Source organism: Sciurus carolinensis, chromosome 6, assembly GCF_902686445.1.
Source record: "Sciurus carolinensis chromosome 6, mSciCar1.2, whole genome shotgun sequence".
In the NCBI taxonomy this organism is placed as follows: Eukaryota; Metazoa; Chordata; class Mammalia; order Rodentia; family Sciuridae; genus Sciurus; species Sciurus carolinensis.
The window spans coordinates 145401581-145426818 of record NC_062218.1 but is presented as its reverse complement, the minus strand read 5'-3'; positions in this window follow the sequence as shown (position 1 = coordinate 145426818).

The following is a 25238-nucleotide window of genomic DNA, read 5'->3' as shown; positions in this document are numbered from 1 at the left end:
TATTGCTAAGTGTTGTAATACAACTCTTAATCTCAGTTGATTCTACTTAAAAGTGTTTACTTTTTGCTTTTTGAAAGAAACAGAGCATTTGAGCATTTCTAAGTGATGATCATTTAATATCAAGGTACCCACCTGCCATATGCCAGATCTAGCTGGGGAGCTTGGTGAGAGACACTTTACATGATGACATAAGAACAAGATTCTCTTCAGTGGAATAGTGCACATGCTGTGCATTCTAATGTCTGCGTAAATAAGCAGAATTTCTTATTTTTTTTTTAAAATTAAACTTTGAAACTTTAAGCAGACTGAGCATGTGTCAAAACAGAAGGGAAATATCAGTTAATGTAAGACAGAAAAGTGCCTTTGGTAAACTATAATTTCTTTTTACATTAGAGGAGAGGTAGATTGCTCTTCTCCATCTTAATGTGTCTTTAATGGATTTATTTCTAAATACAAAAAGAACAAATGCACATTTAAAAAGTTTAGGAAAATATATAGTAATACGGAGAAATAGGGAAAAACAGCTCAAATTGAGAACTCATTCTAGAACTTATCTTCTATTAATGTTCTTATAAGATTAGAAAAAATTATCCTGCTTTAATTTTTATTTCAGAGGTTCTTCACTTCATCAAATGTATTAAATTCTAGGATTTGCCTCTTCCACATCATCCATACTCTTAGAAAATGTGATTTTAAAATTATTGCATAGAATATGGTAGTATGCTTATACCATAATTTATTCTTTTTATGGTGCTCACTTTGTTGTGGCTTCTAGCTTTTGCTCAATGATAATGAGAGAGGAATTTAGGGATACAAGGAGAGCCGAAGTCTCAAGAGAAACTTCCATAAATGATTGTAACACAGAACAAATGACTCCTGGGCAACCCAGAATCCTTGCTCAGAATGTGCTTATTGTCTGATGAAAATGCATTAAACCTTAAGACCCCTGCAAGGCATCTGGAGGAACTGTTTCTTTAGAGGGCATGTGCAGTAAGATTTTGGTGCCTAAGAAATGGCCCTGGTCTCACTTTAATACTAAAATACACACCTCTCTGAGTGGAGATTAATATGTGAATGCAAAGCAATGTAGGAAATATGCAGGTAGTTATAAGTGATAAATAATCTTTTTGTATTTAAAATTTTGATTAGTGTCATATTGTATTATGGGGGCAAAGGGAATTTTCCTTTCACCCTCTGAAGATTCAATACTTGAATATGAAATAAACTGACAGACTCACAAGAGAAAAGGTATACATGTTTATTACAATGGGCTACACAAAGATATGAGGCTCAAAAAGGGCCAGATGGTTGAAGCTTAAATAGCATTTTGAGCTACAGGAAGAGTGTCCTGGGGTTTCCAGTGAGGAGTTGGGGACACCAGCTGTGGGACAGTGAGGGGAGTAAATGCAGGATGGAAAAGGTTGTCCTATGGTGCAGGTTGGGTCTCACAGGTTGGGTCTCGCAGGTTGCACACACCTCTCAGTAGAATAAGTGGTACTGACCTTTAGTCTTTCTGGTGAGTCTTCCTTCTTCCATTTCTGATGAGGTTAGAGGGAGAAAACTCTTGACAGTCCTCCTCCTTCATAAACTTCAGAGAGAGATCTCTTCTGTGCTTCTGGGTGGAAAGAGTGTCAAGGGAGAGAAGAGGATGGAGAAGGTCACACAGACCTTGCTTCTGAGACTACATTTTTATCCTTATTACCATGCCCAAGGGCCATACTTTTGAGGTGCTGCTTTCTGAACCCCAACCCTATGTATTATTCCTACTTTTTACTCAACAGTGTTTCTCAGATTGCTCCAGTTTGGGCTACTTAACTGATGGTCTGTCATTTTAGTTTCAGTGTAATATTCTCATTGTAGAACGATACTAGAATTTATCCATCGTCCCTTAGATGTTCATAAGGTGCTGTGCACCCTGATTATCATCAGATTCCCTTCTCCCAGCCTGAGGAGTATGCATAGCTGTATATTGCATACTGAATTTACATTTCTTTTACTAATATGGTAAAGCATCCAATCGCATATTTATCATTGATTTTCTTTTCAGTGAATTGAGAGGGTCTGCTCTCTTTTTCCTTTCTGTTGGATTTTACATCTTTTACTTATAAATTTGTAGGCTCACAAATTAAAAAAATATAGGCTACTTTGAGAAGATTAGACATTTTTCTGCCCATTTTCAAGCTTTGTTTTAAATTCTTATAGGTATTTACCTAGGAATAGGATAACTGAGTCTAATGGTAATGCCATATTTAAATTATTGAGAAGATGCCAAATTTCTTTTCATCATGGTTACATAGTTTTCTATTCCTACCTGCAGCAGATGAGGGTACAATTTTCTTCACATCCTCATCAACACTTTGTTTCATTGGTCATAGCTGTCCTCATGGGTAGGAAGTGATATCTCATTGTGTTTCTATTTGCATATCCCTAATGACTATGATGTTTAGCACTTTGCATGCACTGGTTGATCATTGGTGCATTTTATTTGTAGAAATGTCTATTCAAGTCTTTTGCCCATTTTTTGATTGGATTGTTTATCTTTTTGTTATTCAATCTTTATGTAATGCAGAGACAGGTTCTTATCAGATATATGATTTAAAGATTCCATTCTTTGAACTGTCTTTTTACTCCCTTCATAGTGTCCTTTGAAGTACAGTGTTTTTAATTTTGATGAAGTCCATTTATTGATATTTTCCTTTATGCTTTGGTGCCATAGTCTTCCAAATAATTTTACATGTAGAATCATGAGAGAGTTTTGATCTATAATTATGTTTCTTATAAACTCCTTGTTATATTTCAAAATCAAGATTATGTTGTCCTCATTTTAAATAGTTCTCTTTCATCTTTTTCATGCTCTGACATGGTTTGTGGAAAATCGACATTATTTCTTCCATAAATGTTTGAATTTGCTGGTAAATACTTCAATGGTGTTCTTGTTGGGAAGTTTTCAAATAATGAACTCCATATACAAGCTATTAGAATATTCAGAATTTGTATCTATTTTTGTCAATGTTGGCAAGTTGCTGTTTTTAGGGGTTTTATATTTCATCCAGAGTGTCAAACATATTGGTATATAGTAGTTTATAATATCTTCTTATTAAATTTTTTTATATCTATAGGTTCTGTGGTAATGACTTCTTTTTTATTTTAGAAATTGTTTCCTGTCATTTCCAATCAATTTTTAAAGGGATTATCAATTTATTAATCTTTTGTATTTTTACAGACTGCTTTTTTTTCTTTTTTTATTATTAGTTTTATTTAGCTTTTAATTTTTTACAGAATGCATTTTGATGCATTGTACACAAATGGGGTACATCATTTTGTTTCTATATTATACACAATGTAGATTCATACATTCCTGTAATCATACATGTACATAGGGTAATGATGTCTGTTTCATTCCACCATTTTTCATACCCCCTCTCTCCAGACTGCTTTTTGATTCATTGTATACAAATGTGGTACAACTTTTTGTTTCTATGGTTGTACATGATGTAGATTCACACCATTCATACAATCATACATGTACCCGTATAGGGCAATGATGTCTGTCACATTCCACCATCCTTACCCCCCTGCCCCTCCCCACTTTTATTCCTCTCTATTTAATCCAAAGTTCCTCCATTGTTCTCTTACCTACCACCTCCATTACATATCATCATCCACTTGTCAGGGAAAACATTCGGCTTTTGGTTTTGGGGGATTGGCTTATTTCACTTAGCATAATATTCTCCAATTTCATCCATTTGCCTGTAAATGCCATAATTTTATTATTCTTTATACCTGAGTAATATTCCATTGTATATATATACCACAGTTTCTTTATCCATTCATCCATTGAAAGGCATCTAGGTTAGTTCCGCAATCTAGCTATTGTGAATTAAGCTGTTATGAACATTGATGTGACTGTGCTACTGTAGTATGATGATTTTAAGTCCTTTGGGTATAAACCAAAGAGTGGGATACCTTGTTCAAAAGGTGGGTCCATTCCAAGTTTTCTGAGGAATCTCCATAGAGAAAATTGAATGCACCAATTTGCAACTCCACCAGCAATGTACAAGTGTATCTTTTCCCCACATTCAGTCCAACACTTATTATTGCTTGTGTTCTTGATAATAGCCATTCTAATTAGAGTAAGATGAAATCTTAGGATCTTTTAAATTTGCACTTCTCTAATTACTAGGGATATTGAACACTTTTTCATATATTTTTTAATCACCTGTATATCTTCTGGAAAGTGTTCGTCCAGTTCTTTGACCCATTTATTGATTGGGTTCTTTGTATTTTTGGTGTAAAGTTTTGTAAGTTCTTTACAGATTTTGGAGATTAGTGCTGTATCTGAAGTGCTTGTGGAAAAGATTTTCTCACTCTCTGTAGGCTATCTTTTCACATTGTTGATTGTCTCCTTTGGTGAGAAAAAGCTTTTTAGTTTGATTCTATCCCATTTATTGATTCTTGCTTTTATTTCTTGTGCTTTAGGAATCTTGTTAAGGAAGTCTGGTCCAAGGCCAACATGATAAAGATTTGGGCCTACTTTGCCTTCTTTTTGGAGCAGGGTCTCTGCTCTAATTCCTACGTCCTTGATCCATTTTGAGTTGAGTTTTGTGCAGGGTGAGAGATAAAGATTTAATTTCTTTTTATGGATTTCCAGTTTTCCCAGCACCATTTGTTGAATAGGTTATCCTTCACCATTGTATGTTTTTGGCTCATTTGTCTAGTATGAGGTAACTGTATTTATGTGGGTTTGTCTCTGTGTCTTCTATTCTGTACCAATGGTCTGCCTGTCTATTTTGATGCCAATACCATGCCGTTTTTGTTACTTTTGCTCTGTACTGCAGTGGAAGGTCAGGTATTGTGATACCTCCTGTTTCACTCTTCTTGCTCAGATTTGTTTTGGCTACTCAAGGTCTCTTAGTCTTCCAGATAAATTTCATGATTGCTTTATCTATTCCTATGAGGAATGTCATTGGGATTTTTATTGGTATTGCATTGAATATGTGTAGCGCCTTTGGTACTTTGGCTATTTTGACAATATTAATTCTGCATATCCAAGAACATGGGAGATCTTTCTGTCTTCTAAGGTTTTCATTAATTTCTTTTAGTGTTCTGTAATATTCATTGTAGAGTTCTTTCACCTCTTTAATTAGATTAATTCCCAAGTATTTTTTGAGGTTATTTTGAATGGAGTGGTTTTCCTCATTTCTCTTTCAGAGAATTCATCACTTATGAATAGAAACACATTAGATTTATGCATATTAACTTTATATCCTGCTACTTTGCTGAATTCATTTATTAGTTCTAGAAGTTTTCTGGTAGAGTTTTTTTGGATCCTCTAAATATAGAACATGTCATCAGCAAATAGTGATAGCTTGAGTTCTTCTTTTCCTATTTGTATCCCTTTAATTTCTTTGGTCTAATTGCTCTGACTAGTGTTTCAAGGACTATTCAAGGAATAGAAGTTGTGAAAGAGGGCATCCCTGTCTTGTTCCAGTTTCTAGAGGGAATGCTTTCAGTTTCTCTCCATTTGGAATGATGTGGGTCATGGGCTTAGCATAGATAGCTTTTACAATGTTGAGGTATGTTCCTACTATTCCTATTTTTTCTAGTGTTTTAAGCATGAAGGGGTGCTGTATTTTCCCGGCATCTACTGAAATAATCATATGATTGTTTAAGTCTATTGATGTGATGAATTACATTTATTGATTTCCAGATATTGAACCAAACTTGCATCCCTGGGATAAACCCCACTTGATCATGGTGCACTATCTTTTAATATGCAATTTACCAGAATTTTGTTAAGGATTTTTGTGTCTATGTTCACCAGGGATATTGGTCTAAATTTTTCTTTCCTTGATGAATCTTTGTCTGGTTTTGGTATCAGAGTAATACTAGCTTCATAGAATGAGTTTGGAAGGGTTCACTCTGTTTCTATTTCATAGAATTTATTAATCTTTACACACAGAAATAACTGCTGAATTTTCTATATGTATGCTTGTTTTTTGATTTTTATTGATTTCTTTTTTATCTTGATTAACTGTTTTTATTCTAGCTTGAAATGAATGCTCACATAACTGGATTTCAAAATTTATTCTTTTTAACTACATGTACTTAAGTTTATAAATTTTCAGTTGATTACTGTTTCAGCAATAGTCAACTACCCTCAATTTTTAAAATAAAGTTTTATTGAGAGATAATTCACCATTTAAAATATACCATTTCAGTATTTAGTATATTCAGACTTGTAGAACTTTCGATTCTGTCCAATTTAAGAACAAATTTTTCATTCTAAAAAAGAAATTCAACACATATTAGCAGTCATTCTCTGTTCCCCTCTACCTTCAGATCCTTGAAAACAGTGACATACTTTCTGCTTCTCTGTATTCCCCTCTTCTAGACATTTCTTATGAATGAAATTACACACCGTGTGGTCTTTCATTTGTGGCTCCTTTCAGTATGCTATTTTCAAAATTTATATTGAAGCCTGTATCTGTAATTCTTTTTTATGGTGAACAGCACTGCATGGTATGGATAGCCCACATCCATTTATCCATTCATTGAGTTGTGGACATTCAGGGTGTTTCCATTTTTGTATATTATGAAAAAATACTATTATGAACATTTGTGCACTTTTTTGGTAGACTTTAGTTTTATTTCTCTTGAGCATACACTTGAGGGGGAACCTTTGCATCATATGTTAACTCTTGTAGTTTTCAAAAGCAATGATGCCACTTTCACTCTGTGAAGAAATGTATGAGGATTCGGGTTTTCCCTATCCTCCTCAAACTTGTTACTGTCCCTCTCTTTGAGTACAGCCATCCTAGAGGATGTGAAGAGGTACCTCTTTGTGTATTGATTTGCACAATAGACTTTCATAATAGACTTTTCATAATAGACTCAGTGTCTGCTAATGATACTCAAGTGTTGATTGGCCAGTTGTAGATATTATTTGGAGAAATGTCTATTCAAATCCTATAGCTGTTGGGTTGCTTGTCCTTGTATTATCTTTTATGGTTTAGTTGGTTTTTTTTGTACAAATATTTGTCATCAGTAAAATATCATTTTGGGGGGTACTGGGGATTGAACTCAGGGGCACTTGACCACTGAGCCACATCTCCAGCCCTATTTTGTATTTTATTTAGAAATGGTCTCACTGAGTTGCTTAGTGCCTGGGCTAAGTTGCTGAGGCTGGCTTTGAACTCACGATCCTCCTTCCTCAGCCTCCCGAGCCTCTGGGATACAGGCATGTGCCAACGCACCTGGCAAATACCTTTATTTTTATAGCACATGTGTTCTGCAAAATATTTTCTTTGATTGTGTGAGTTATCCTTTGCTTTCTTGATGGTGACTTTGGAGCAGAGGAGTTTGAAATTTTAATGTACTCCAATTGCCTTTTTTAAAACTACATGTAGTTTTAGCATCCTACCTAAGAAGTTAGGATGTAACCCAAATCATAAAAATTTACTCCTATTTTCTTCTCAGTGTTGTATCATTTTTTCTCTTAATATTAAGTTGCTGATATATTTTGAGCTACTATGTGCATGTAGCATGCCATACATGTCCATTTTAACCCTTTTGAATCAGGATATCCAGTTGTCCCAGCACCATTTGTGGATACTCAGTCCTCATTACTATTTAGGTGAAAAGATGTTCTAGTTTTGTTTTGATTTCTTCTTTGAATCATGGATTATTAAAAATATATTCAGTTTTTAAGAAGTTGAGGGTTTTCTCAAATATATGTACTCATTAAAGGCATTTGCAGGTATTTTGTGTGTGTGTGTGTGTGTAGAAATAACATTTTTGTTCAATTGTTCTTTATGGTACAGCAAATGACTGCCTTGGTAACTGTTCCATGTTAATTTGAAATGAAAGTATATTCTGTGATTATTCCATGAAATATTCCACCTCTGTCAAGTACATCAAGTTTATTAATTGTGCTACTGATAACTTCTGTATCCCTACAGTCTTTTCAATTATTTTTTAATTATTGCAGCTTCTGAAAAAGTATTTTTCTGTCTCCTCTCTGTCTCTTTCTGCCTTTTTTCAGGTCTGGCAATTACATTTTGCCTCATGTTTTTGGAGATTAAATCATTAGGCAAATTTCACACTGCTGTCTTTCACTTGCATTGACCTATTAATCACCAAGAAATATCTCCTTTTATGTGAAATTATATTTTTTGTCTTCAAGTTTGCTTTGTCTCAAACCACGAGGACTATGCTTTTTCATCTGGAAAGTTTCCACATGAGATGATTTACTCCATCTTTCTATTTTGTACCTTTCTCATACTTCCTCTGAGGATGTATCTCTAATGAGCAGCAAACATTTTTAAGAACTTAAGTCAACACTCTTAATTTTCAGTTGGAACAGTAATCAATTTGTACTTAATTGCTGGTACATTTAGGTTTGAGTACGTACTCTTTTTTATTCATCTCATCTTTCATTTTAATCTAATTTTTTTAGCAGTTTCTCCTCCTAAGTTAATTTTCTGCTGTGAATTCCTCATATGGAGGCTCAAGGAGTCTTCCAGAGAGTCTCCCATCCTCCTACGAATTGAGTTTATTATTGTTACTGTTAATTGTTTTTCCTGCCTCATCTCTCATTACAGTTTAAATGTGTAAATGATTTTATGTTTATAATTATGTTTCCCAGCACTTTAAACGACACAATTGTTTACAATTGTCATCTTCCTCTTGGTTATAGCCCCTTCAGGAAACTTTTAAGATTTTTCTTTATTCATGATTTCTAAAGTTTTGTTTCAAGTTTCTATCTTTAAATGACTTTTTATTTATCATGTTTGGCATGTGTCCAAATTAATGATTCATGTGCAGTATTTTTGTTTTAGAAAATCCTTAGTCAATATCTCTTTGAATGTTGCTTCACCAAACATGGGGGCTCAGGTCTGTAATCCCAGCACTCAGGAGGCTAAAGCAGGAGGATCACAAGTTTGAGGTTGGTCTCCACAATTTAGCAAGACCCTGTATCACAGTAGTAAAAAGGGCTGGGGATGTAGCTTGGTGGTAGAGTGCTCCTGGACTTAATTCCCAGTACTGAAAAAAAAAAAAAAATACTGCCTTAGCAACGTTCCCTATACTCTTCTGACACTCTAAATGGACAATTATTAGTACCTGAGAATCTTCATCTCAGTACTTTAGTCAATATTACCCCTTTTTTCCCCTGACTATACTCTGGATGAATTCTTTACAATTATTCTCTAATTCACTGATTTTCTCTTTGCCTGTGTCCTTCCAGATTTATTCTTAACTGTTTATTTTAGTGGCTGCATTTTTCATTTCCAAAAGTTGTATCTGATTCTTTTATATGTATAGCATATTATATATGTGTATGTATGTGTGTCTATTTGAGAGAAAAAGGGAAGTGAGGAATTTTTTGTTTCATACATTTTTCCATTTTTAAGCATATTTTTCTTCCATTTGTCCTTTGAGGATTTTGCTATTACTTATTTCAAAGTCCTTTTTTCTGTAGACAGATTCTTCTATAATATTAATTTATCCAGATTACATTTTCTAAGTTGTTGACTTATGGCTTGCTTGTCTTAATATTAGTTTTCTTCATAGGTTTTAGATTTTCCCCTGACAGCTTGGGATCTTTGTTTTGACGGTTTTCTCTGACTCAAATGATTTTTAAATCCATTTGTTTCTGGGATCCCCAAAAGTCCTTAATGCAAAACTGGGTTTTACATTACTTGCTGAGGTTTTCCCTTAGAGCACATCAGGGGAATCCTGCCTACTTCCAGGTGCTGCTGATGAGGCTGCAGGCTGCGTCTGATCTCATCTGTGGATGGGGAGGTTGATTACCTACTGTGCAGGCTGCAGAGGGCTGCAGACTTCTCCTCTCCTCTCCTCCTTCCTGTCCCTTGTTGTGAGCAGTGAGCTCACCCTCAGATGACCTCTGCCTGCTCCTGGTCCTGGGGTCCAGCAACCCCAAGGCTTTAGCTTGACACACTTTCATTTTTTTCAGTTTCAGGTTTATACTGGGCTTTAGAGATCTTAACTATTTTCCTCTTTTTAATTTTGAGGCCTGTTTCCATCAGAGAGTAGGCCTCAAGGTGCATTCTCATTATACCACCTTGACTGGACTTTGAAGCACCAGACTTCCCCTTGAAGTGGAGGACCCGCGCTCTGGGGTGCAGCCCCCCTTGATATCCATGGTGTGCTGTGCCTTGACTTCTGATGCTTTGGCCTCTGTGGTGGTGAGGTGTGACATATCTGAGACCGGGGACTTCTGACTTCTCTCTCTTTTTAACCTCAAAGGATCTCTCTACTTTCCCTTCTTGTTGGCCTCAAAGGCACTCTCTGTATCCTTTGGAACTCTCTTTCTGGTCCTTGATGGTCAATTATAGAAGTTATCGTTAGCATCTAAAAAGCGCTCTTCTTTCCTGGAGGATAGATTAATATTCACGCTCTCCCAGCAGGTGAAAGGCAATAATTGCATTCCATATGTCTAATTCACAGAAGAAAATGAAGACGAGCAAAGCTGTAAATGTTGTCTTCTAAGTAATGAAACTAACAACTTACACTTCTCTGCAAACCGTTTCCTCTGCCAGAACCCCCTTCTAAATCTTTGAGTGCCTGCTTTCTTCTCATGAAATCTCACCTTGGATATCACTTCTTTTGGGAAATGTCCGCTTCTCTTACTGGACTTTGCACTGTTTGGACATGGTCTAGTTTGTATATTTTTCCATTGCTACTTCACACTGGATTCTGAACTCCCTGGGCCATGCCTGCTTGTGTTTTATTATAATCTCTAAACACAGAGAAGCATGACCACACTCTGCCCATGTTCATTAAATAGTTAATTGATGAATGAACGGACTGGTTGTGACCATGAGTCGGCACCGGTCGCTCCGATGGTAATTTTCAGAGCACTACAAAAAATCGGCAGCTATGAGGGCGAGTGAAGATTATTCATCTGACACTTTTCATTTTACAGAGAAGTAACTGAGGTTCACATCTTGTCACGGTCATATAACTTGTGACCAGATTGGGAAATGAAGTTGACTTTCTTTTATCCATGCCGCACACCTGGGTTTTGAAGGAGCATGAGCCCTTGGGGGTCCTGCCACATGACCACACCTCAGTAAATACAGTTGCACTGAAGATATTCCACATCCGACTCTGCTGCTTTTACAGATGGCAACTTGGATAGTCACTCACTCTCTAGGGCTCAGCTTCCCTTTGCAAGATGATATGGGTGGGTGTCTTGTTTCTATTATAGATGTACTGTGGTAATTAAATGAGATAATTTAAAAGGTTCCTTGGAAATACATGTGAAAAATTAGTTTGCTAGAAGTCGTGAAAAAGGAAACACTGAAGGAATATTAGCTGCCTTTGTGCCGATGACATGTATTGTACAGGGAAAGATTGATGGCCAACAGCTGGGAAAGGGGTTATTAGGAGCATCAAAAGCAGAAGAAGGAGTTAATAGGCAAGGAGAACAGTATGAGGAAAGGTGGTGTTTATAAACTTACCACTGTGATTGAAGAAGTGTTTTTATAACCCTCGGAATCATGATACATCTGTCGTAAGGAATGAAATCAACTATGCATATTTTAAAACATGTCAGAGATCTGTCCAGCATGCCATGAAATCACCAAATTTTCATCAAGATGGAAAATAAAAACTAAGGAACTTTGAAGACTTTCATTTAATGTATCTTATTTATGGATGATATTTTATGCTTTTCTGAGTTATGTGGATATTGTGGGAGGAAGCAGGTGGCTTGATTCAGATGGGGCTCTGTAAATAAATCAAACGGAGAAATGAGTCTGATAGTTCACCAAGAGAGTGTGCTGCCTACTGGATTCAGCACTGGATTGTACCAAAAGGGAAAAACGGCCCCTGGAAAGGCTTCTGATTTCATCAGCAGTAGGTCAATGGTGACTTTTTTAATGAACAGCATCACTTTGGAGGTAAGGGCAAAAAGTACAATACAGAACACTTTTCACCTACTTCCAATGCTTAGGAAGACTCAACAAGATAACCGAGTAGCGATGGCTGAAGGTGTCAGGAACCCAGATTGCTGAAATCAGAATTGAGCAGCACTTCACCAAAGAAACATGTATGTAACCTATAATTGGATTTTTGTAACTGATCTGTTTTCACTCATTTATAATCAGTAGGAGAGACTGTCTAGATATTGGGGCAGCTCTATGATTTGAGTCTTATAATATGTTATAACTGAATTTAGTACCCTAGTTTTACATTAAGCTATTTCTTGATAAAAGTTATTTTCCCCTCTCCCATCCTAGTCTACCTATATTTTTCTTAACTTCTGAATCCTGAGCTCCCTTCACAGCTGAAGAAGGTATTGCAGCCAGAACCATGTACTGATGATAAAAGCCTCTGGTAGCAATACAAAGTTGTCCTTAAAAAAAAAAAAAAAAAAAAAAAAGAATTTAGCAGCACTTTTTATGAGGGAACTTGGAATATTTGTATATCCATCTTGAGTATGAGATCCAAGTCTAAGCACAAAACTGATTTATGTTTCATATATAGCTTGTATATATAGCCTAAAGTTAATTTTAAACAATGTTTTAAATAATTTTGTGCATGAGAGATAATTGGTATGGAATTTTCCACTCATGATATCATGTTGGCATTTGAAGTTTCTGATTTTGGATCAGTTCAGATTTTAGGTTTCCAACTGAGGAATGTTCAATCTGTATCCATTATTTAGCTTTTAAAGAAGAGATGAGGACCTTTGTGGTAAGTGTCTACAGAACTGGAGAAGAGGTTAATTATGGATTTCTGGGTACCTGAGTGCCTTATCTTTTCTGGAGAGGAGAAAGATGGGTCAGATGTTGGAGAAGGAACCCTGAGCTGCAGTCTCATGAGAGCTAAGGGAAGTGGGTTAGGATGTCTGAAGATCATGAAAGGGATGGGGCCAAGATGCACCAAGTTTGTATGAAACATTTTTAGATTAGAGAGTATAATGTCTAACTTGACAAAACAAACCCAAAGTGTTTGAGGCAGAGGGTGTTGTGGAACGTTGAGGAATGAAAGTGAAGGAAGGGTAATGGTGATGTGAAGGGATCTCTTATTATTATTGTCACAACTTAGACAGCTGTCCATTTCAAGTTATGGATAAAATTTCCTTTAGTTCTTCTTCATGTCTCTTAGAAGGGGAAAGGGTCTGGTCCTTCCTCACCTCATGCTTGCTTGAAATCCAGTAGGGGAGCCAACGTCCCACAACCTTGGGGCCCACATAGAGCTTAGATGTATGGCTTAGTATTTGATGTCCATTCGTAGAAGAGCTTTGTAGCCATCACAGGGGCTCGAAGGACAATTTCAAAGGTCTCATTCTTCTGTAGAATGGAAGAAGAGGCAACCTTAAATCCATAGGTATTCTTTGTGTTCAGAGGTCTTTTCAAATTTGACCCATTGGTAGACTTGAATAAATGGACCAAAAGTTGAAAATTAAACACTTTTTAAAGCTCAACTTAAAAATTATTTTTGTTTATCTAGTTTACAAAATTAATGGTTATACTTAAGGGAGTTTAAGTTATCTGAAATAGCCATATTCATATTACTATAACATCTTAAAATTATCAGGGATACTTTTTTCATCCTTAAATTATTTTTTCCATTTTTTTCCCCCACTTTCAATCTACTGAATGTACATGTCTTCCAAAATTCACATACTGAAATTCTAATCCCCCATGTGGTGGTATGAGGAGGTGGAGACTTTGAGAGTTGATTAGATCTTGAAGCCCTGATGAATTAGATTAGTGCTTTTATTAAAGGGTCCTCAGGGAGATCACTTGTCCTCGTCCTCCCATGTAGAAAGAGAATAAAAGTTGACACTTTGTATCTTGGAATAGGGCTCTCACCAGAACCCAACCAGGCTGGTCCCCTGATCCCAGGCTTCCAGCCTTAGAACTGTGAAACATAAATTTCTTATCAGCTACCCATTCTACAGAACCTAGAGCAGCTGAAACTAAGACCTAACTGCAATTAGGTTCCATGTAATTCTAGGTCTTTTAAACTTAAACGTCTGAAATTGTTGTATGGTTTCCAATTATTTTAATACTCATAGTATTCCATCGTTTGGATATATCATGATTTATTTATCTATCACTCCTATTGTTGATTTTAAAAGGCAAATTCCAGATTTTTTTTCTTTTAACACTGCAATTTGTAATTTGGGGCATAAAGGTCATGTTTTTTAATAGATTACTTCTCGGATTGAAATAATATGTCATCCTTTCTGTTTCAAAGTAAAAGAACAGATACTAGTCTTTTTTGAAAAAAGTTTTATTTTACAAATATTATAAACAGAAGAAGGAAAAGAAAAGCCTATAATACCACCATCCAAATAAATCAACTTGCTTTGTCTTTCAGTTTTCCTAGAAGTCTCTATTCATGTGTAATCATTGTTTTTACATATTTAACATGAGATTTTTCTGCATCAAAATAAAATCCTTCAAAGCTTTCTAAAGGCAGCATTATATTCCATAAAGTTGAAATAACCACGATCTAGTTGATCTTCCCTTTTAGCTGTTTAGGCAACATTGCTTACTTTTTCCATCTTTAAATTCTTTGCAACATATTGCTAACCACTGTTTTCTATTTAAATATCATTGCCGGGGTGAATTTTGAAAATGAGTTTGGTGGACCCAAGGGTGTGAATTTTTTTTATGACTCAAAAAATTGACCATTACTTTCTGAAAGAATATACCAGTGCCCACCCATCAGTGCAGAGGTATGTTTGCCTCCTTTTTGACAGAAAGGTGGACAAACTCATACAAAGGAGGGGACTATCCTGGATGTTAAAGCTCAGTTCTGTCATTTGGTGGTAGAATTATCTTAGGCAAGTTTGCATAAAGATTTCCATATGGTGGGGATTAATACCTACTTTTTTTTTTATACCAGGGATTGAACCCAGGGGTGCTTAACCACTGAACCACATCCCCAGTCCTTTTGCAATATTTTATCTAGAGTCAGAGTCTTGATGAGTTGCTTAGAACCTTGCTAGTTCTGATGCTGGCTTTGAACTCTTGATCCTCAGGCCTCAGCCTCTGGAATCACTGGAATTACAGGCGTGCAATACCTACCTACTTTTTCAGGATTAAAGAAAGTATAAAACAGCCTTATTACATGTCCCTCAATGTTGCAGACACTATTTAACCAATGTGATAAATTAAAAATAATCTGATTGGTAAATTAAAACAAGCATAAAACCCAATGGATTAAAAAAAAAAAAAGCCTTTTGATTAAATTTCCTTCCCCCCCTCTTTTTTTTTAAATCAAGGCTATGAACATTTGAACCACATTATATGATAACCTTAACCACATTTTATTTAGTAGATTCTTTGTTCCACTTTTTATGATTTTAATATTCTAAAATCAGATTGCATCTTAAGATGAATATTTAATGTGGTAGCATATCTTTGTTTTCCTTGGAAAATGGTTATTAATTTTGTTACATCTTTCTGAGTCTCAGAATTAAGAAAAAAAATGAACATGTTTACTTGTGTGAATTATGTGCTTATTATCTCTTTTTTTCATGTATTTATTGATGTCTTGATGGTTTACTTATTAATTTGTATGAACTCCTTCAAGCTTGTACTTTTCAACAATTTCTTTACTGCTGCTACATTTTTATAAAATTCTCCTGTGCATGGCAGTAAGCGGAGTGGGGAGAAGGAATTTAAGAATTAAATACACTCGAGTGGGCTGGTCTTCTGTCTTTGAGATTTCTCTTATCATCTTTCACAAGTTGTAGGTGGCTTCCTAGTCCATATCCTGTTATTTTGTCTTGTCTTTTATGGATCTTTCCCATTCTGTGTGGCAGTGGATCATTTTAGATCCCTATGTACCCACTAAGCTCTGAGATATTCAAGAGCCAGGAATGGGTATGATTTATTTACAAAAGAAATTCAATAGACTCTGGATGGACAAATGGATGCAACTGTGGTCCCCTGGAATTGATTAAGGTGTGACTAAAGCTGCCTTTGCCTCACCAAATAAATCAGTGATTAGTTTTTCTAATGCCAATCAAATAATCGTGACCTTTGTCATTGGTTTGTAAAGACATTGATGCTCTCTGCTTTCTGGGTACCAACTTCTCTGACATCCTGCTCATTTCATATCCATGACTGCTTTGTTGTCAAGATTGCTCATTTGCAAGCCAAATAAGAACAGAGATCACGAACTTGTTCTTGCTCTGTAGTTTAGGAGTGAGAAAATAAGGGTTAGATTGAACTGGTAAAACAGTCCTTCATTCACTGGCATCATCTATTTCTGGGGTTTCTGGTCTGTTCAGTTCAATCGTTTCCATTCAGGAGCCTGGCACTCTGCTAGGCTCGAGTGATAAAATACTGAGGAAGCCGTACCTTTGCTCTTTAGACCATATTCTAGTGGGGTGAGTGTAAAAATGAGTAGGTTGCTCCAGTATAGTGTAAGCTGTGGTGGAGGTGTGGGCAGGGTACCCAGGGAAGGCTTGCTTGGTATCAAGAGTTCAAGTCAGAGAAGCCTTGCAAGAGGCTGATGTGCACATGGAATCTTCAAAGGTGAGCAGGAAGAAACGAGAGGAGGATGTTTTCCGGGTAGAAAAATAATGCCCAATGTGGTCAATTTGTATTTGTTTTTGAAATATTATATTCACTGTTGCTATTCTGTGATTTTAAGCAGTTTGTTAGGTTTCTGTCATCTTAATGCCTATGCTTAGAGAATAGTTCTCATCTTTTTTTCCCTATTATTTTGCTTGATACATTTTTAGATCTTATTTACTCTCCAGAAAAATCTGTTGGATTTTTGATGAGTGTTTTGTCAAATATGTAAATTAGCTTGAAGAAAATCAATTTTGGTCTATACAGCTAAAAGCTAATCTCTTCATTTCGTATTTTACTTTCAAAAATTTATATTTTTCTTAGTACAGGTTAAACAGATCCCTTATGACATCTTTCCACACTTAAGTTTATAAATGTACGTATATGTATTGTTTATGCACATATATTTTTAATACATGTAATATTTATTGATAGCAGAAAATTTGGTAGAATTTCCTAAACCAAAATTAATTTATTTGCCTAAGAAATAAGAGCTAATTTTTACTTTGTTCTTTTTGGTTAAATTTTTAAATTGGACCTTTCACTGAGGTTTTCTATGTTTCTTATAAGGAAATAACATGTTGCTATAGCATATTTTAAGTTTTTATATGTATAAAATAATATAATTTGGAAGATTTTATTTCACATTTTATGTACCCATTTTAAATTCCAGAAGGAGTTATCTTGAATTATCACAAGTATTCTTTACTAATATCTATTTGGGCCAGGCAGTTTCAAAACCTTATCTGTTATCAGTCCAATAAGACTCACTCTTGGGAGCTGTAAGTTGATACTCAGCTGAGTGTTCAGTATTATTAAGAGGAATTGAAAGCATTTATGTTTTTGAAAGATTTATCATCTACATTCTTGGTTTCAATTTTTTGATGTAAAATTTATAATTACTGACCTCAGTGTTATTGTTTTTGTTCTTTTGCTGCTTGATCTAGAATCTTAAATTGAATGCTTGATTTATTTCTGTTAATAAGTTTAAATATTTTTGTAATTTTGACATATTTGGTAAAATTATGTAGTTTGTACCATTTTTGTCTTACTCTTTAGTTAGGTTGGTTGTTTTTGTCTTTTCAAATCACCAACTACTTAGAGAAATGTTGTTTTTAAATTTCTAGAATTTTATGTTAGTATAAAAATACCTCTTTCTGTTTTCAGAGAAAATAGTCTGAAAAGTTTTTAATGTTTTCATTTCAAAATTATATTTCTTTTATATGATCATGGTCAACTTTTTTTTTTTTTGCTATTATGTAGAGGGGTGTGTGTATTATGTGTATGTGATAGTTCATTTTTCAGGCTTTGCCAATTAAATTATAGGAATGGAGTGGTAAAAACTTCCCCTTCAAATAGATTTAATTTTCATCTTCTTTTTCATAGTTTTGGTTTTTTGTTTTTTGATACAGCTCTGCTCAGTATAGTGGTTTGTGTATAATCAATAAGATGAGACATATTTCATTGGATGTTATTAAACTGAATTGCTCCAAAATTTTTTTTACCTTAAATTCTACTTCAAAATACTGATTGCTTTTAATTCAAACTGTATAGATTAATTTTGGGCCAACATTTTAAAATAGAACTATTGACTTGGTCTCCTCATAGATTAAAACTGATTATTGCCTCTGATTTAATATCTATTATCCTTAACTTCACTCCCCCAAAATACTTACTACCCTATTTACACAGCTATAATTTGGAAGATTTTATTTCACATTTTATGCACCCATTTTAAATTCCAGAGAGAATTTTCTTGAATTATCAGAAGTATCTACTTGTGCCAGGCAGTTTCCAAACCTCATCTGTTGTCTTTCCAATGAGGCTCTCTCTTGGGAGCTGTAAGTTGATTCTCAACTGCAAGTGTTCAGTATTATTGAGAGGAATTAAAATTTGGTATTCATATACTAGAAATAACTTGTTATTGTGCTTAATTGTCACAAGTTTTTCTGAAAATTGTTGGTTTATTCTCCTGCACTCTGATGCCTGTTCCCTTCTCCTTTATCCTAGGATAATGTGGGCTACATCATTAAGTGTGCCTAGAACCTTTCATCTTTTGTGAAGGAGTTAAGATCAGAAGAAATCTAAAAGTTGCTGACTTATACCTAATTGCTACTTTTTAATATTCCCCTCCTTGTATGAAAAGGAATAGAGCTCTTTTTAGTTTCCTGGCATTTCCGTCTGCTTCCTAACTTCTTATCAACAATGTCTGGTTGTTTGGCTTGTACTAACCTCTTCCTCTCACATTAACCTTTATGTTTTTTAGCTAAGATTCAACTTTCTCTGATTTAGATTTTTTTCTGGCAGGGGAGTGGGTCAATTTTCCCCAAAGTGAAGTCAGGTAACAAAATGATTACATATTTAAAAATAAATTTCACCCTGTCTCGGGATGACATTTTAAATACAGCCTTTTACCTTGGAGATTCTGTTATGTTCCCTCAGTGTTGCTTGGAGTCGAGAGGCAAATTTAATGAGATGTGGCTTTGGATGAAAATATAACTGGGAGTGGACTTTGGTTCTGTCATGTGTTGAATATGAGTTTGTCTTGGGTTTTCTAGATGAGAAAATTATGTATGTGCCTTATAACACTATTGTGAAGATCAATTTAGATACATGATTAATTCTGTATAAACTTTAGAAATGATTATAAGTATTCTAGGTTCTCAGATAGATAAGGAGGCAAATCATAGTACAATGTAATATTGCAAAACAAATTATTGGAGACTTGAGGGGGAATGATAAGGGCCACAGAGAGATGTACATGAATGAAAAGAAGAATGAGGATATTCTAGGGTGGGGTTGTGCTAGATGAGAGGGTGTTTTTGGCTGATGGAATCAACAGTATTATAACAACCAGTCATCATGGTAGTCTAGGAGTGATGAGATGGTCACAGTGAAGGATTGATTGTGGTGGGTAGAACAATGTGGTTCGGCCATGATGTTGTCTACCATATATACAGTCTCACCCAAGGCTCCATTTAGGAGAGCAGTACTGGGATTGTCTTTGGAAGAGGATGAAAAGTAACTGAACCACGGATGAACATGTTACTAAAATGACTCATTCACAGGTGACCAGGAATGCTGATTGAAAAGGTTGTACCCAACAGGAACTTTTCAGATTGGTTTCTTCAAAGATTTAGAGAGGGGAGTTTTAAGCCATAGCCAGAGGAGCCCATGTAAGTCATTAAAAGAATAGTCTAGATTAAACTATTCCCTTGATCTGCTTCAAATCCTGGGGACTCCAAATTTCAAGCTATATATTGCCTTGTAATTAGCTTTCTTATAAAAGGTAGCTTGTGTGAACCTCTTCTTGAAAGCCAACATGTTAGCTTAGCTGACATGTTAGGCTACCCATTTTCAGAAGTTAATCTGAAAATTTATTTCTGAAGTAGAGTACATAAGAGTGACTGGTTTATTAACTGAGAGAGTGGAGTTCCCTGAAGAAGTGGACAAGGGTGCTTTCCTTCTTACCAATCATTATTTTTATTAATATATTTTACAAGACTGCATTGAAATAATATTAAATACAAATTTTTATACAGAAAGTGTAATAAAGTTAAAATAGTTCCTTGTAATTCATAGCATTATTGCAATGCTTACAAAATTTTTGCATAGAGTGTGCAAGGATTGATGTTGCTCAAAACAAAACTAAAAAGCTCTTCTTCTTACATCACACCCAAACCCAGAGGAAAAACAAAAGAAAACCAAAAATAACACAAAGGCTGACCTCAGTTGCTTCATGGGAATGGGTTTCCTTGTTCAAAAACTCAGAATTCCCAAGCCAATGGGACTTCTGTGACTTCAGTTTTTCTGTTAAAAGCACCAGAATCTGGCTTCTCCCGAAGTGTATCTAGCCACACCATGATGAATGGCCTCTGCCTTTTCTTTCTCACATATGACCTCCTTAAGAGGTGCCTCTACTCTGTCATGGATTCTAAAAGGGAAGATCTTGACCAGGAAAAGTGGGTAACATATGGAAAACTTCATCCAACCCCATCACTAAAACACTGGATAGCAATTATCTTCATTTTGTGTCACCCAAATCTAAGTGTGCCAACAGTTCCCTTCACTTTGCTAGAACCGCCCCTCTCCCTCAGGGTGCCAGATTTCTGGCCCTGATGAGGTGGGTCACATGAGACCCTTTAAAGGTGTCCATTTCTGGCTTGCCATTTGGACGTCTACACCATTAGAACGGAAATCCCTGACTGATTTATTCTAAAATAGAGACTTAAACATTCTTAGCTCATCCTGTTCTAAGGTTTTATGGGGAGGTTGAGTCAGATAAACACTAGCTGGGGGCTGAGTATGTTTGGGTTCAGTGAGTGGATCCACAGCCTCCCCATCAGGTCACATATATGCAGTGTAGAAGGTACGTACAATCAGGATGGATCACAACCTCAGTGACTGTGGCCCTCTCAGCTCTGGGCGGGGGCCAGTTGACAGTAGGACCTTGATAAAGGCATACCTGCATAACCTATTCCAACGGTCTTTGACTGAGTTAATTCTTCAAAAGGACTTTGCCTTTTTACTCTAGCAGTTCAAAGCCCAATGTCTTTGCTCAGAAGATTAAAGTGCTGCGAAGCTATTCAGTTCTAATGAACTTCAGAGGCACTCATTTTCTCCTTTCCTGGTTGGAAGGCCACCAGCCTCTTGCTGAACCTAGGCTGCCAGTGTAAGACCTACTCTGGTTAAAGGGTGCCACTATTTAAACAAAACTTGGCAAATGGCTCTCATTTCCAACTCGGGTGAATTGGTAATTGTGGCCTGAAAACTTTGGCGAAAAGAATTCTGCACATGAGGAAGATATGGCCCATTAGTGACAGCTGACAAGGTGAGGGACTCAGGCCCTTGCAGAGCCAAAGTGACCCACTCAGCCCATCGCTACTGAGTGACCAGTGCTAACCAAACCCTCTGTAGGTAGTCTTGTCTAGGAACAGGGACAGCGATACTCTCCTGAGTGCCATTGTGTTTGATTCTTTCCTTTTGCCAAAAGCAAAGGTAGAGAAGAATGAAAACCAAATAGTGTCAAAGACCTCACTGAAAACAAGACACAGAACAAAAGATATGTGTGCAAGAATGCTGCCTTGCTTGTACCCATAGACTACTGAGTGTTAAAATGTCCTAATCATGATGTTAACAATCTGGCTTTTGAAGCCAGGACAAGGCACCTGGCTTAACAAGCATCACATCCAACGTGAACAGATTTTGTGGTTCTAGATTCTGTCATTTAGGCTGGTCTTCAGCTCAGGTGTCTGTAGTTTAGTATTGATTGAATCATCATGAAAGGCTACCAAAAGTAGGGAGATAAACATTCTGCAGACTCATTTGCTCAAGAAGATCTAAGCTAAAACCTAGTGGAAGACGCTTCCTAACAGCTGAAAGCATACTTCGCTGTGCTGTTGGCCTCATAGTACAGTGTTCACAAGTTAGAGCCACATTCCAGCTCTGCCAGTTCCTAACTTGTGACTCTAGACAGCTTCCTTAACCTTTCCATGACTCAGGTCCTGCATAGATACATTGCAACTACAAAAAAACCCATTTCAAAGGATTGTTTTAAGGATGAAATCAGAGAACACATGTGAAACATTTAGCCAGTGCCTAACACATACTACATGTTCAGTGATGATGAATTAGGCAATTATTATGATGGAGAAAATAATCAAACTCTTTCCATGTCTTAGGGCAGGCTTTGGGTCAAAGGAAACCTCTTTTACACAAATTTGGTGGAAGTTATTCTTTTTGCAGAGAAGTTTCACAGCTTTGGGACTATTCTTTAAAGCATCCAGGACCCTTAAGATTAGCATCCTGTTAATTAGATGGATATGTAAACTAGAGAGACAGTGACATCTCTCTTGTTGACAAGTGTCATCTTCCTGCTCTCAGACAACCTGTTGCTGCAGCACTCCCACGTACACTAACAGACCAGTTTAGAGATTCTCACTTTATGAAATCTGAGTTCTCTCTGATTTCACTAAAACACCCAAATGTAGAAGTAGGCTGTGAAGACACTGGGCAGGGTCTGCTAGATCACCCTAGGTATGCAGGGTAGATTTTAGATCAGACCGATATTTTCTTTCTTTCCCAGTGAGAACGGAATCATATTTTACTTAGCTGATCTCAAATGAAGAGCATTCAGTGAAGAGGCAGGATCAACTCACTTTCTAGCCAGGATGTCTACATGCTTAATAAGGCATTTGGAATACTACTCTGGTTTCCTACCTTGACAGGTGAATTTGGATTCAAACCTGCTGCTTATACCAACTCTTCCTGTTTTTTTTTGATTGCAAACCACAAAATGGGTACTAATATTACCAATTGCTGTGTTAGAGTAAAGGGTCTGTAGTCAGCATTGCTGTTGGTGTGTTTGGGACTGCTGACGGATGCTCTGAATGCAACGTTAATACTGCGGTTGTGTGTCACGCTTTCTAGTGCATGTGGGCTCTGACATTCTTGCTTTTTTCTCTCAAAGGAAGATACTAATTTCCTGCTCCATCAGTACCTACGAAAGGAGGGCGGGGGAAGCCCAAGTAGCATGTGTGAGCACCAGAAGCAGTGTTTTCTTTTACACTTGTGCTCTAACAATACTCAAAAGGAGGACCTCCCACAAGTAATTATTTTCCCTTTGCCATTTAGACCTGCCTGGAGAAATTTCGAGGACTCTATTATGAAGAAAGCTTTTGAGGACCATAGAAATCACATTGCTTGGGAAAGAGCTGGTGCCCATGGTGTGCTGGGCACTGTGCGGATGGCAGCAGCCGGCTTCCCACCGCTCTCTCTCTTATCAGTGCTTTGGCTTTGTGAGTGAGAAATTCAGAGGCAACTGTATAATTTTAAATTCTGATTAGCACAAAGAAAGAGATGCATTTGACATCCCAATGCAGTAGCTTTGACTATTTTAATGGAAATACATTGGAACTGGGGGAACTTTCTACCAAGGAGAAAGTGATGAAAAGACCACAAGAGGGACATTTTTATCTTGGAGATAAAAGGCCTGTTTTCTAAGGTTGTTTCTTTCATTCTAACTTTTTTTCCCACTGGCTCCTGGTGCGCCATGCAAATGTGCCGTTGAAGGAACTGCTGCTTTATCCTCTTTGTACCTAAGATTTCCTAGGGCAGGGGTGAGGGGGAACTGGTGTTGTTTGTAGCTTCCTTAAATGAAAAATGTTAAGCTTTCATAGAACCTTATAAAAAAAAGGATCAGTTGCTGAAATGGATCTATTTGCTCTTTGCATCTAAACTTCACACCACCTTTTGACTAAAATAAAAGCAAGATGTTCTCATTCTGCTGCCCCCTTAATCTTCTCTCAGCTGTATTTATATAGAAGACTGAGGGGTCCCTTAGGGATGGAGATTAGGGACTAGTAAATAATGATCATTTTCATTAAAAAAAATCCTTCCTCCCCAACGTGAATACTCATATAGAGGGTCATTCATAACTAAGGGTGTTTTAATAATATTGAGTATAAAGTCCTCAATTAGCAAAAGGAATATTGCCTGGAGAAACAAATTTCTGGTAGGAATCTGCCTTCTAACACAAAAGCAGAGTTGCCAAATATAAAATATGGGTTATTTTGTTTGTTTGTTTGTTTTGCACTTGGTACCAAAGAACAAAAGACTTAGGTCCTTGGAAACAAAAATAAACTGGCATTACTCTGGTTCCTCTCACCAATGGCTTCCTAAAAAATTTTTTTCCCATATTTTTTTCTTCCTACAAATATTAAGATCTCACTTTTTCTAATACATCCAATTATCCGTCCTTGCATGGTGTGGCTAGAGGAGCATGCGGTACCTTGGAGATGTGGATAACTGAGGAAATGGAGGCCAAAAAAGACAATGAAGTCAAAGATAGTCTCTGAAGGACCTTGGTGTGGCCATCTTTCTGGAGGATGGGCAAGTGAGATGGGTACTCCTGTGTGAGATTAGACAGTTCCAAAAAGAGATTGCAAGAAAACAGTGGTCCATTTCAACCATAGCATCCCAGCTTCACTTCTTGTTACACAATGATGCTGATCTATTTACTCAGAATCCTCAGAAAAGACTCTTGGAGGATCCATCACACTTTTCCTGTTCCACTGAGCTGCCCCTCATTCCATTTGCCCTGATCCCCCAAACCCTCTGATCTTGAGTTTCTCTGAGAGATGAATCATTTCTTCATATAGTTCAAGGAAGGTCTTCCTTAAATAGTTTGTTGAGTATTTTATATTCCTGTGCCCACACAGAAATGCAGGCTTACCCCTGCTCTTAGGGATTTGATTCCTTTCCTGCTGTGTCAGACGTATACCACAAATGGCCTCTAGGGCAGAGGTCAGCAAACTTTCTCTGTAAAGATCCAAACAGTAATCATTATGTTTAGTGGGTCACGTGGGTGCTGACAACTCTGGTGTCACAGAGTGAAGTCAGTCACAGACAACATGTAAATAAAAGCACATGGCTGTGTTCCAATAAAACTCTATTTACAAAAAGTGGTGGCGCATCAGATTTGGTCTCCAGGTCAGAGTTTGCTGACCCTTGCTCTAGCGTCAAACCTCAAGCAATCTTTGGTCTATGGCTGCTGGATGTACAATGAAAATCATCCCAAGGGAATGTGACTGAAAGGAAGTTAGAAACCAGTTCACATTTATGAGGTTTATCGCTTGGACAACAAAGCAATCATAAAGCCACATGTCAAGT